The 12,165-nt window shown below is 36.9% G+C and overlaps 1 protein-coding gene across 1 annotated transcript in view; it reads left to right on the forward strand.

The window, feature by feature from the left end:
• The first annotated feature begins 1,803 nt into the window (after positions 1 to 1,803).
• LOC150095386 (lysosomal Pro-X carboxypeptidase) overlaps positions 1,804 to 12,165 on the forward strand; it is a 276,707-nt gene continuing 266,345 nt past the window's right edge. The window contains exons 1-2 of the mRNA XM_090410434.1: positions 1,804 to 1,833; positions 6,765 to 6,845. The gene's annotated coding sequence lies outside the window, so the exon portion shown is untranslated. The remainder of the gene's footprint in view (positions 1,834 to 6,764; positions 6,846 to 12,165) is intronic.

A 12,165-nucleotide genomic window follows, 5' to 3' on the forward strand; every position in this document is an offset into this window, starting at 1 on the left:
GCAAGCATTTAGCCTGCTCTCGCTGCAAAATTATAAACAGCCGGCTGATCAAAGAGGCGGCAATATAATTTTTTTTTAAATTTTTATTCGGTGTATCCGGCCTTATTTATTTTAATATTGATCATTCTAAGAATTTTTTGTTTTTATGATAAAAATTTTGTTTCTTAAAAATGAACTTATGAACCGTGTCCTGGCGGCGACGCCCGCATGCTCTGCATGCCCGCTTTCGCCGGCCTTGTATGTATATATATATATATATATATATATTTTTTTTTTATTATCCGGATAACGAAAATATATATTATCTTGCGTGTGTGTTTCCCACACCTATAAAAAGGTTAGGTTCGTACCACGAGCATTTTTAAGTATTTCTGATTCCTTTTCAATATATTTATTTACTTTAAAACAATTCTAGTTTTCCCCAAATTTTAAAATCTCATACATTATACTCACTTGTGTTAGTCTCATAAAATAGATAAGAAAATATGATTAAAATAACTATACAGATATAATTACAGTATTTACATAAAATTCAGTTAAAAAAAGATTTCAGAAGAGATACACTTTCTCTCTTACACTCACACAAACTTAATTTCAGGAATTAAAAAAAAAAAAAAAAAATCGCTGATCCTATCCAGATTTAACTTTCGCCTTCGAATACAATCAGTTCCCAAATAAGTCATTTCAGAGTTAACATTCTTCCCAAAAGGGAGAGAAAAAATTTCTTGTCCTACCTCATTAGACATCAGTGTATTCCTCTAAATGTTCCTCTACTTCAGAAAATTATCCATTAGGAGAAAAACAATTTGAATAAAGTGTTGTTTTGCTTTACAGTTCTCTAACCAATACTTTCATTTTTAATGAAATCGGTTCTCCTTTCTTTTTGAATAGTTTCCTTCTTGTCTGTGGTTACTATTAGAAGAAAACATAGCTGCTGTTCTGAAGCAAATAAATGTTCTACCTCCCAACGCAGGGTTAAGAAAAACAAACAGACCAAAACTACTCATAGGAATTCACTCTTTCCAAACCGTGATGTTGTTTATACTATTAAATCAATAATTAGAGGCCTTCTTCTAGATTTTTATCTTCTGGTGGTCGTTTGCCGTTTTGCAAGAAACTTCTTTCAGATAGAGCTATATGTTTCTTCTATCTATGCGTTTCTTCAACCCTTTTCTTCCATTAAAAGTAACTCATATTCTCCTCATCGCAAACAAATAGCTTACTTACCTGCTGCCGCTATATCTGCGCATGCGCACATTCACTTCAAACTACCGGTTAAAACTCGATTACGCTCTCTTCATACGGGTTGGACGAAATAACGTAAAATAAACTCTGAAATAAGAAAGACAGTTTTATTATACAGTTTCACACTATTAAAGTATAGTCGTCATAATTTCTTGATATATGTTGCCGAAATTAAGTATCTTGAAATTGAAAAACTGTGAACTCCATAGGTTGTCTTCTTCGCCATTATGAAAGGCTGCCGAAATTGAAAGATTTTTATAACGAACTAGAGTTACGAACTGCATTAATAAAAACTACATTTTATTATTTACATTTTATTATGTTGATAAATTATAAAATAATTTTTCAATATAATTTTTTTATTCTTTTTCTAAATTAAATTGCGCAACAGACTTGAATGCAAGTCATAAGATACTCCACATATCACTCTGCTGTATGACCACTTTGGCGCGTAACTCTAGAAGCTGCTGCAATGCGAAACAAAATAATTTGATCTCGCTTATTTTCTAAAGTAGTAGTATACGTTTGATCTCACAGGTTTTTTCTTGCTCCTCAAGTTTCTGCCCTGCTGGTGTCACAACGGGCCGAGTAAGTAAGCGTTTGACTTCTTTTCTTTCTTTTTTGGTTGTCTTTCGATGTGTATAAATTTCCAAATCCTTCAGTTTACAGTTATAAATATTACTTCTTCTTCTTCCCTTCACTTATTAGGCCTAGTGGCCTGTTACGGAGCTATTCCTTAGCTCTTCCAAGTCGTAGCCTTCCCGAGGATAAGGTGGCTATCCCTATGCCTCCCGGTGTTTCCTACGTAGCCTGTGTGTTCACGGTTTGCCTGCTTGCGGGATGAAAAACCCTGCTGTCCACGCCCAAGACCGGCTAACTTCGCTATGGCTGAGAAAGATCCTTAAGCTCCTCACGTCAGCGACGGGAATCGAAACTAGGATACTCCTTTGCGAAGCGCATAGCCAGTCGGCTAACCGCGCGGACTACAGGGAATTTAAAATCCCAAAGTCTCGATGTGATTATCTTCAATTAAAAGTTACTGAACCATGGTGCATACGGTTTATATTTAATAATGTTTCTGTTAAGCAATGCTGTGTGTAAAAACAGAAAAGCAGACGCTCGTTAAATCAGTTCCTAGTTATTTAGTACTTATAAGAATGATGATAAAAGCATTAAGTAGGTAATGAAAAATAAAAATGGCGTACTGTAAATTAGGGTTTGTCTTCCTCTTCCCTATTTATCTTTTCTATTCAACTTTTTTTGTACTATACTGTATTTGTGTTCAGGATAATTAAATTATATTTAAGTTAAGGGATATTACATCCCATATTGTTTCATAGCCGAATAAGAAACTCAAAGAGTTTCATGCCGAATACAGAAACTATATATAAATATAAAGTTCGGCGAGTCCAAGCGTAAGCAAATACCTGGATAGTGCAACACCAGGGCAACTCATAGTCCATCTGGTAGTGCAACGCTGGGGCAACTCATAGTGAGGGTGGAGCAAGCTCCGATCACTGTTCTTGGCATTTACCCATAATGTGAAACCCAGCTCCTAGGAGCTGTATTACTGTTCTACATTATGAGAGAAGATCACTACCCAGACCGGTTTCAAACTTTATTGAGGTCTCATCAGTGAGTAGGTAGACCAAATAATACCAAGTTTGTAGCGAACAGAACTTACATCTGTTCGTACAAATTTGTATGTAAGTTCTGTTCGCTACAAACTTGGTATTATTTGGTCTACCTACCCACTGATGAGACCTCACTAAAGGTTGAAACCGGTCTGGGTAGTGATCTTCTCTCATAATGTAGAACAGCAATACAGCTCCTAGGAGCTGGGTTTCACATTATGGGTAAATGCCAAGAACAGTGATCGGAGCTTGCTCCACCCTTACTATGAGTTGCCCCAGCGTTGCACTACCAGATGGACTATGAGTTGCCCTGATGTTGCACTATCCAGGTATTTGCTTACGCTTGGACTCGCCGAACTTTATATTTATATATAGTTTCTATATTCGGCATGAAACTCTGAGTTTTTTATTCGGCTATGAAACAATATGGGATGTAATATCCCTTAACTTAAATAATTTCACGTCGCCGAATTGAAGCCTTTGGCTCTTCATATAATTAGTAATTAAAATATATTTTGCTTGACGTCTGCTTTTTGATAAAGGGTTGATTAGTTCGTATTGTATATTGAAGGAAATTCACTAGTTTAATAATAATAATAATAATAATAATAATAATAATAATAATAATTATTATTATTATTATTATTATATGCATGTCGTGTTTGTAATTATTTTGATATTTTTAATTTCAATTCGAAAATTATATTTTAAGTTTTTCATTTCCACTGTTACCTAATGAATTAAATAACTTTATTATTTTTTAATGTTCACAAATTGACTACATTTTGACTAGAAGAAAACATCTTAAGGTTGTGACAAATTGTAAAATAATTCCAACAGATCAAGTGGCACAGCAACACCGACTGCTGTGCACAGACTTTAAAATAAGATCGAAGATAAGAACCTCTGGAAGCCATGGGATGAAGACAATTAAGTGGTTTCGCTTAAAAGAAGAGAGTGTGAGGAATCGTTTTAGGGAGAGGGTGTTAGAGAGGATTTCGGATGGACTGGAAAGTGTACAGGATTGGTGGAAACATAATTCAAAAGTAATCCTGAGCTGTGTAATCGAGGTGCTTGGTGAGACATCTGGTAAGATTAGAGAGCAGAAGGAGGGTTGGTGGTGGAATAATAATGTACAAGTGGCAGTGACAGCTAAGAGGAAGGCAAAGCAGAAGTGGGATGAGTCAAGAGTGGAAGAGGACAGAGAGAGAAAGCAAGAGGCCAAGAGAGTTGTGGCACAGGCGAAGGCCATGGCATATCAAGATCTGTATGATCAATTAGAAACAAAGGAAGGACAGAGAAAAATTTACTAACTAGTGAAATGTAGAAATAAAGCAGCAAAGGACATCTTACATGTGAGGCAGATCAAAGACGCTGAAGGAAGAGTATTATGGAGGGATGTGGACATAAGAAACAGATGGAGAATATACTTTGAGGGACTTTTGAATGAGGAATATGCAAGGGACTCACAGAGAAGATGGGCAGCCTTCTGAGGGGATGGTGCAGAACATCAGTAGAGTGGAAGTGATGGAGGCCATGAAGAGGATGAGGAATGGAAAATCGGTGGGCCCCGACAGAATTCCAGTGGAGGCATGGAAGGCACTGGGGGAAGAGGGAATTGACCTGCTGTGGGACCTGTTCATGAAAGTTTGCCAACAGGAAAATATACCCGAGGAATGGAGGGAGAGTACTCTTGTCCCCATCTACAAGGGTAAAGGGGATGCACAAGACTGTAAAAATTACAGAGGAATAAAGTTGATGTCCCACAGAATAAAAATCCTAGAAAGGGTTCTTGATGGAAGATTGAGGAAGGAGGTGGAGATTGCAAAGGAACAATTTGGCTTCATGCCTGGTAGATCAACAAAAGATGCTATCTTTGGGTTACAGCAGATGACGGAAAAGTTTCGATAGAAACAACGGGAGCTACATCTGGCATTTATTGATCTGGAGAAAGCATACGATAGAGTGCCAAGGCAAGAAGTCTGGAGGTGTCTGAGGGAGAAGAAATGTCCGGAGAAATATGTCAGATTGGTGTGGGAGATGTACAGAAATGTGAAGACAAGTGTTCGGACCTGTCTAAGGCAGACAGAAAGTTTTCAAGTAACAGTTGGCTTGCATCAAAGGTCAGCATTGTCCGTTTCTGTTTAATATTGTGATCAGATGACATCTTGCTGTGTGCAGATTCAAGAGAAGAAGCGAGAACTAAACTGGAAAGATGGAGAAAAGTACTGGAAGAGAGAGGTGAGACAGAGCAGAAGTAAGACAGAGTATATGTGTTGCACAGTGGGAAAAGTTTCGAGAGAAACAACGGGAGCTACACCTGGCATTTATTGATCTGGAAAAAGCATACGTTAGAGTGCCAAGGCAAGAAGTCTGGAGGTGTCTGAGGGAGAAGAAATGTCTGGAGCTGGAAGGAAAAGTCATCAGGAAGGTGAGGAACTTTCAATGGAAGAAGATGGAGGAGCTGAGAAGGAAGTGGGATGCAGGATATAAGCGGGTTGGAGGAACTGGAGGGAGATGGCTGGAGTGTTATGCGATAAGAGGGTGCCGATCAATCTGAAAGGCAAAATCTATAGACAGTAGTGAGGCCAGCTATGACGTATGCTATAGAAACTGTGGCCCTGAGGAAAAATAACATCAGCAGGATGGAAGTAGCAGAGATGAGAATGCTTAGGTGGATGAGCGGTGTGACCAGAAAGGATCGTCTGAGAAATGACTATGTGAGGGGAACAGTAAAAGTTACGAACTTAGGAGCGAAGATACAGGAGGCAAGGTTGAGATGGTTTGGTCATGTGATGAGGAGGGAGGACGAATATGTGGGAAGAAGGGTCATGCAGATGAATGTGCAAGGAAGGAGGAAGCGTGGGCGGCCAAAGAAGAGATGGAGGGAACTGGTAGAAGAGGACTTGAGGATGAAGAACTTGGATGTGGTGACAGCCCAAGACAGGGGGATGTGGAGGAAACTCATCATCAACAGTGACCCCACTTAAGTGGGAGAAGCTGCAGAAGAAGAAGAAGAAGATTGTTTTTCAATGAAATTTATTTTAAACAGAATGTTTTCAATGTTAGGCTTAAATACTCCCTTAAATTACTATATATTCAAGTCTTGTGTATAGTAATATAAGGGAATATTTATATTATATTTTCACAATAATTTGATGGAATCAGGGGAATATTAAATGGACGTTAATGTAGCAGGTTTTTTTTTTTTTTTTCTCCCGGAAACTCGGGATTTTTCATCCTCATACAGGCAAATTGGCCTTTAGAACAAACACATAAGCACTATTAATAGGCAGTAGATAACGTAGTGTGTAGGTGATAGTAGTGGCGCTGTGTGTGTGTGTGTGTGTGTGTGTGTGTGTGTGTGTGTGTGTGTGTGTGTGTGTGTGTGTGTGTGTGTGTGTGTGTGTGTGTGTGTGTAGAGGATGTAATCGGTCGATTACACCTTGAAGAGTTCTTGGAGGTGTCACGTAATAATAATAATGATAAAATTATTCAATATTGAGGATATTCGTGCGAACTTTAAATTAAATAAGGGATATTTATTTTTCACTTCAAAACGATACGTTATTCTTAATAAAGTATCGTTTTTATCGTCTTAATAAAGCTTTAATCAATAACATGACCGTTTGGAATTGATAAGAGTGGTATTTTACAATTTATTTATAATAATTATGCCTACATCATTGATTTAAAGAAAATCAATTTGCGTATTATAATAGTTGCCATAGTGCGAAAATATTCGTATATTTTAATGAAGTTCAATGAAAATTGTATATATTTTATGAAATATATGTAGTTTTTATATATTCCACTGGTTCAAACTTATATTTGAACTAGTGGAATTGTAGTTTTTATTTATTTCATTTTATTTTTTGCATTCAGGTTTCATGAAACTGAACTTGAATCTGCAGAAAATGATATTTGAACAACTTTTCACCACCATTATGCCTGCTATAATTTCGAGTAAGTGGATTATATATATATATATATATATATAATATTACAATTTCGTTTCCAAGTACATATTCCTTGCATGAGGTTGTTATATAAATCGTTTTAAATATTTTTATTTATTTATTTTTTATTAAATGATACACATAACATTTGAGATATGATGCTAAAATTTCAAATCTATTTTTTACAGAACTAAAATATCTTTTTTTTTTTTTTGCAGTAAAACGTTCCACGTGAATTATATCTACCACATATACATTTTATAGGTTCGGCATTGGTGTACATTGCATTTTTCATCTTTTTCTTAATTACTTTTGCAATTTTATTACACCAATGCCAGTCACCAGTGAGAAGCATGAATATCGTATTAAGCCAGCCAAACCTTAATTTGCCTTTTTTTTTCGCTCTCCCCACCCCTCAATAATGTTCGACAAAGAAACAGATAAATATGCGATTTGAGTAGTAAATTGTAATCCGAGGGTGATTTCAAAAATTCTGTAAACTGTACTCCTGTCGCTAAACCAGACTTTATTTAACAAAATAGATGTACCGCAATTTCCTCTAATCCGCGGGTTCGCTATCCGTAGTTTCAGTTACTCGCGATTAACCCCGATCAGAAAATATTAAATGAAAAATTCCAGAAATAAATAATTTATAATTACATCGGCAAAGTGGATATTAGCCGAGTTGAATTAGCTTGCATTACTTGGGCAATTTGAGAATGCCGAGGATTGTATTCTCGTAAGCTCTCAGGTCAACTTACAAAACTTTCATAGTTTCTGCAAACATTCGGCTTTGAAATAATGTTGGATCTAATATGCAATTTGCCTATGTAATTTTGCATTGCCGAAATGAAGCCGTATGGCTCTTTCTTTTAGTAATAGACAATTTATAAGTTTTAAACTGCGCGCCGTTCTGAGTATTTCTCGATTATCAGATCGATCGTTGCTGTATCGCAGTGCTTGTGTTCAAGTAACCCTTATTTTACTTAATAATGGCCCCAAAGCGCAAGAATAGTCTGGAAATTCGGATATGCCAAAGATAAGCCGTAAAAGACTTCCTTTTAAGTGAAAAGGCGAAAGTTCTCGCATGAAATAATAAATAAATAATAAAAAAAAGTTGCTAAAATTCCATTCACATTCAGTCCGCGCAGTTAGCCTAGTGGCTATGCGCTTCGCAACCATATGCCTGCGGAAGGAGTGTCCTAGGTTCGATTCCTGTCGACGACGTGAGGAGCTTAAGGATCTTCCTCAGCCATAGCCAAGTTAGCAGGTCTTGGGCGTGGACAGCAGGGTTTTCCCCCCCTGTTTATCTGGGGTTTTTCATCCCGCAAGCAGGCAACCCGGCCCCGTGAATACACACGGATACAGTCAGGAATACTTAACACAATCCCTCCAGCCATAGGTCTGAATTGTCAGCTATGCCGGTCCCGAACCTGGATAAAAATAGCGAGAATTGAGGTGGTGCCATAACTCCCCGCCTTTGAATCACCATACGAAATAAATGAATGAATTCACATGCAGATAACGCTTATTACAGTATGTTGCTATAACAGTATGTTAGTATAATTTTATTATTAGTCATCGTTGTTAATCTCTTACTGTGCCTAATTTATAAATTAAACTTTATCATGTATGTATGCATAGAGAAAAACGTAGTCTATATAGGGTTCGGAACTATCTGCGGGGTGTTTTGGAACGAATCCCCAGCGGATAGGGGGGGGTGCTGTATAGGTCTTTCAGTATAATTGCCATTCTGCTTTATCATTGCTGTCGAACGTTTGGGTTAGTTTTGTATTCCTGTCAGCGGACTTTGTGTGTGTGTGTGTGTGTGTGTGTGTGTGTGTGCGTGTGCGTGCGTACGCGCGCGCGCACTCGCGCCTTTGATAAGTCGTGTTACTTCAGCAGAGACCTCATCAGTAATAGTGGAATATTCTACGTGAAGTGCTTCTTTCCACTTAGGTAACAGATCGAAGTCTAGAGGGTTCGTGTCACTCCTCGGCAGTGGGGGTGAAGTATTTGCTCCATACTTTTTACCATAAGATAGATATTGCACCTGAAGCATATGGTCTCTCCTTGTCATGTAGAACGAGGTATATCATTGCGCGATATCCAACCTAATTCAGATCTTCCTATATTTTGTTTCGCCTGACTTTGCTGCTATAGCAGCAAAACCAGGCGGCTGATGAAATCGGCACATTTATAGATGGGCCGATAATGAAATCCTTCCAGCCAGTCGAATTGGATAACTCAACTCTTTCCAACCAACAAACTGTGGGTTCGAATTGCGCCATAGACATGAATATGTGTGAAATTTTTATCCGAGTTTAGACCTGAAATGGCTTGAAAAAGTTCATTTTTTCAATGTGATTCCTACCCATAAAAGGTTATAAACCTACAGTGCACCAGTACCATTGGTGGGCCACGGATTTTTATTTATTTATATTTATTTATAAATAAATTCATAAATAAATAAATAAACGTAACCCTTTGGAAATGACGTTTGCAGTCATAGTGCTAAACCTCATCCCGGAAGAAAGGCTCTTCTAAGTTCGATTCTAGTAGCTGTCTACAGGTTTCTTTTTATATGTATTTCTTCTATCGGTTCCCGAGTTAGTCGATCTCTGGCAAGGTCAGGTGAGTTTTTTCATCACATGAACTCAAGAAGATTCACTGCAGAACTCACACTATTTCAAACAATAATGCAGTATATTGTTTTGAAGTTAGGACTATGAGATGGTTGAGATGGTACAGCGTCTGCAGTACTCTCTTCAATGGATGCCGTTTGTACTGTTACTGATAGTTGGACCAGCTATCTTTGATTGCCTCTGAAGACTGTTGCCTCTCAGTCTCCGAAAAGTTAGGGTTAAAACGGCCTCACCTACTGCCTTTGGGGGATAAAGGAGGTTAATATATTTATTATTTTATTTTATTTTTGTAATAATCCAGAAACCGTGCCGTAGAGACCAAACATGGGCATTTTTCAAGTTACTCAAATAAGCAAGAGATAGTTTTACACTATGCAATGAAATTCTCGCACCTAGCGATATTCATAAGCATCCATGTGCAGGGTGGAATTAGAACCTGCAGCTTCTTGTTTGGAGAGTAGGTACTGTATTCACTCTGTCAACCAGACGGACAGATCCTAATACAGTAAACCCTCGATTTAACGGACTAATAGGGGCTAAGGGGTGTCCGTTAAATCGTAATTTTTTATAATAAAAATATCTGTAATATTATACTGCAATTTTCACACTTTTAGATAAGTTAATGTGAAGTTAATGTTCGATGTTGAGGCGCTTGGTTTAGGTAATCCTGCTTTGAAAAAACTATCGTGCTTTTTTTGAATTTTTGAATTCTGCTGTTTTTTTTTATTTTTTATAATTAACTCCCTAAAATTACGAAAATGTGTGTAATAAAACTGTCGCAGAAAGTCACTCCGCGGTACGAAAAGAACCAATTATAGTGCGATTGGTGTGATCACGTCCTAATCATTAGCCGAACATGTTTTATGAGCGGTGACTCATTTATGTCGGCTAAATTACTACAGTGTTTTTCGAACATATGATGGCCTATTCGCCAAAATTTGTTAAAAATTACAGGAGTTAATATCAAAAAATAACCTATTAATTTAATTATAAGAAAATCTTGGTTAAAAGCATTTTAAAATTAACAGGGTGTTAATTTTCACATGTGACATACGGACCGGAAATTTTGTCTGTTAAATCCGAAGTCCGTTAAATCGAGGGTTTACTGTATTAATATGATATCGGTTCGGTTTACAACCTTTTATGGGGTAAGATTCACATCGATGTTCCCTCTAAGCCAGAGAAACAAATGCACAACTCATAATTTCTTCGGAGCAGGAGTTATGCTTGTCTGGATAGTCCAAGTTCGGGGAAGGACAGCAATTTTCGAATAAAGTGTATAACATACTTTACATTTATAAACTTCCAAAATTAATTAAGAAAAATCGAAGTTACAAATTTTTATTCAGCTGAAAATCTAATAGTACATAAAATTTGTGTACATGTCAAAACGGTTTATGTCACTTTTTGTCATCTTTTGAAGATAAACTTCGTTACTGCGTTGTCTTTGACAATGGAGCAGGAAACTGAGTCTTGTGCGCGGAAACGTACGACGCGTACCACAGCGTCAGCGCATGCGCACAGTTTAGACGGCCCATCGATCCACATTAAAATAAATAAATAAAAATAATAATTCATTTTCGCTTATTTGGTAGGAATTATTGTCATTCGAAAATCGCTCTGCCAATAAATATAACTTAACGTCGAATCACCAAAACATCTTGTGTGTATCTTAAATCCAATTCCGAACAGCCAGAGAAGAAGTTTTTTTTTTTTTTTTTCGTGTGGTTCCCACCTACGAAAGGTTAATTGCAAACCTATAGTACATTTGGACCGTGGACTAAGCATTAACTTTTTTTTTTTTTTTATCAATCAGTTTTATGTATTTTTTATATAGTTTGGAAACGTTGATCTAGAGACCAAACACGGAGCGTTTTCAAGCCACTTCAGACCTCCAATAAGAAATGCGGCGGTCTTAGAGATGAAATTCATCTTTCACCAGAAAACAATCACAAACATTCATGCCCACAGCGAGATTCGAACTTGCGATCTATTGGTTTGAGAGTGGATATGCTATCCACTCGATAAAATTTCAAATACTAATTTTGAGCAAAATATGCCCAGCCAGGCTTCAGGAATAACTTGCTTGCGGACAGATGAACAAAATGAATGCTGCAGTGCTTACGCATTCGGTGAGCTACGCCTAAGAAATCGAAGTAAATGCGGTATGCCTTTCAATATAAAAATACCACTGATTGATAAAATTTTGTAAAACTAAATGCACCACATATTTCATCATCACCACAGACCAGAACTCACGAAAACCATGGATATATGGAGCAATCCAAAATTCAACTCTAAAACATTTTCATTTTGCATTATATGTAAAATGTTGTTGGGTTTTACTTTTTGTCTGGTTGGTATGCTTCAGAGCAGATGATTTCTATTGTTAAACCAGCCTTAGATTAAAATGACTAACTGATGAAAAAAAAAATCCTTTTCTCGTTATAATTCCAATTTGATTGGTAAAACTAAAACGATTCTTTACCTTCGCTAAATTTGAACTCTTCTTCTTCTTCTTCTTCTTCTTATTATTATTATTATTAGCATGAGATTTAATGCAGTAATAAGTACGCTTTGAGTACAGTAATTATTTCAGTACTTTTTTAAACCATTCTTAAGTTTAACACTGATCACTAAATTACTTTTTTTTGTTATAATTCCATGTTTATTTGCGAAACA

This window comes from Typopeltis vanoorti, chromosome 20 (genome assembly GCF_054136105.1).
Source record: "Typopeltis vanoorti isolate ZY-2024b chromosome 20, IOZ_Tvanoo_1.0, whole genome shotgun sequence".
Lineage (NCBI taxonomy): Eukaryota > Metazoa > Arthropoda > Arachnida > Uropygi > Thelyphonidae > Typopeltis > Typopeltis vanoorti.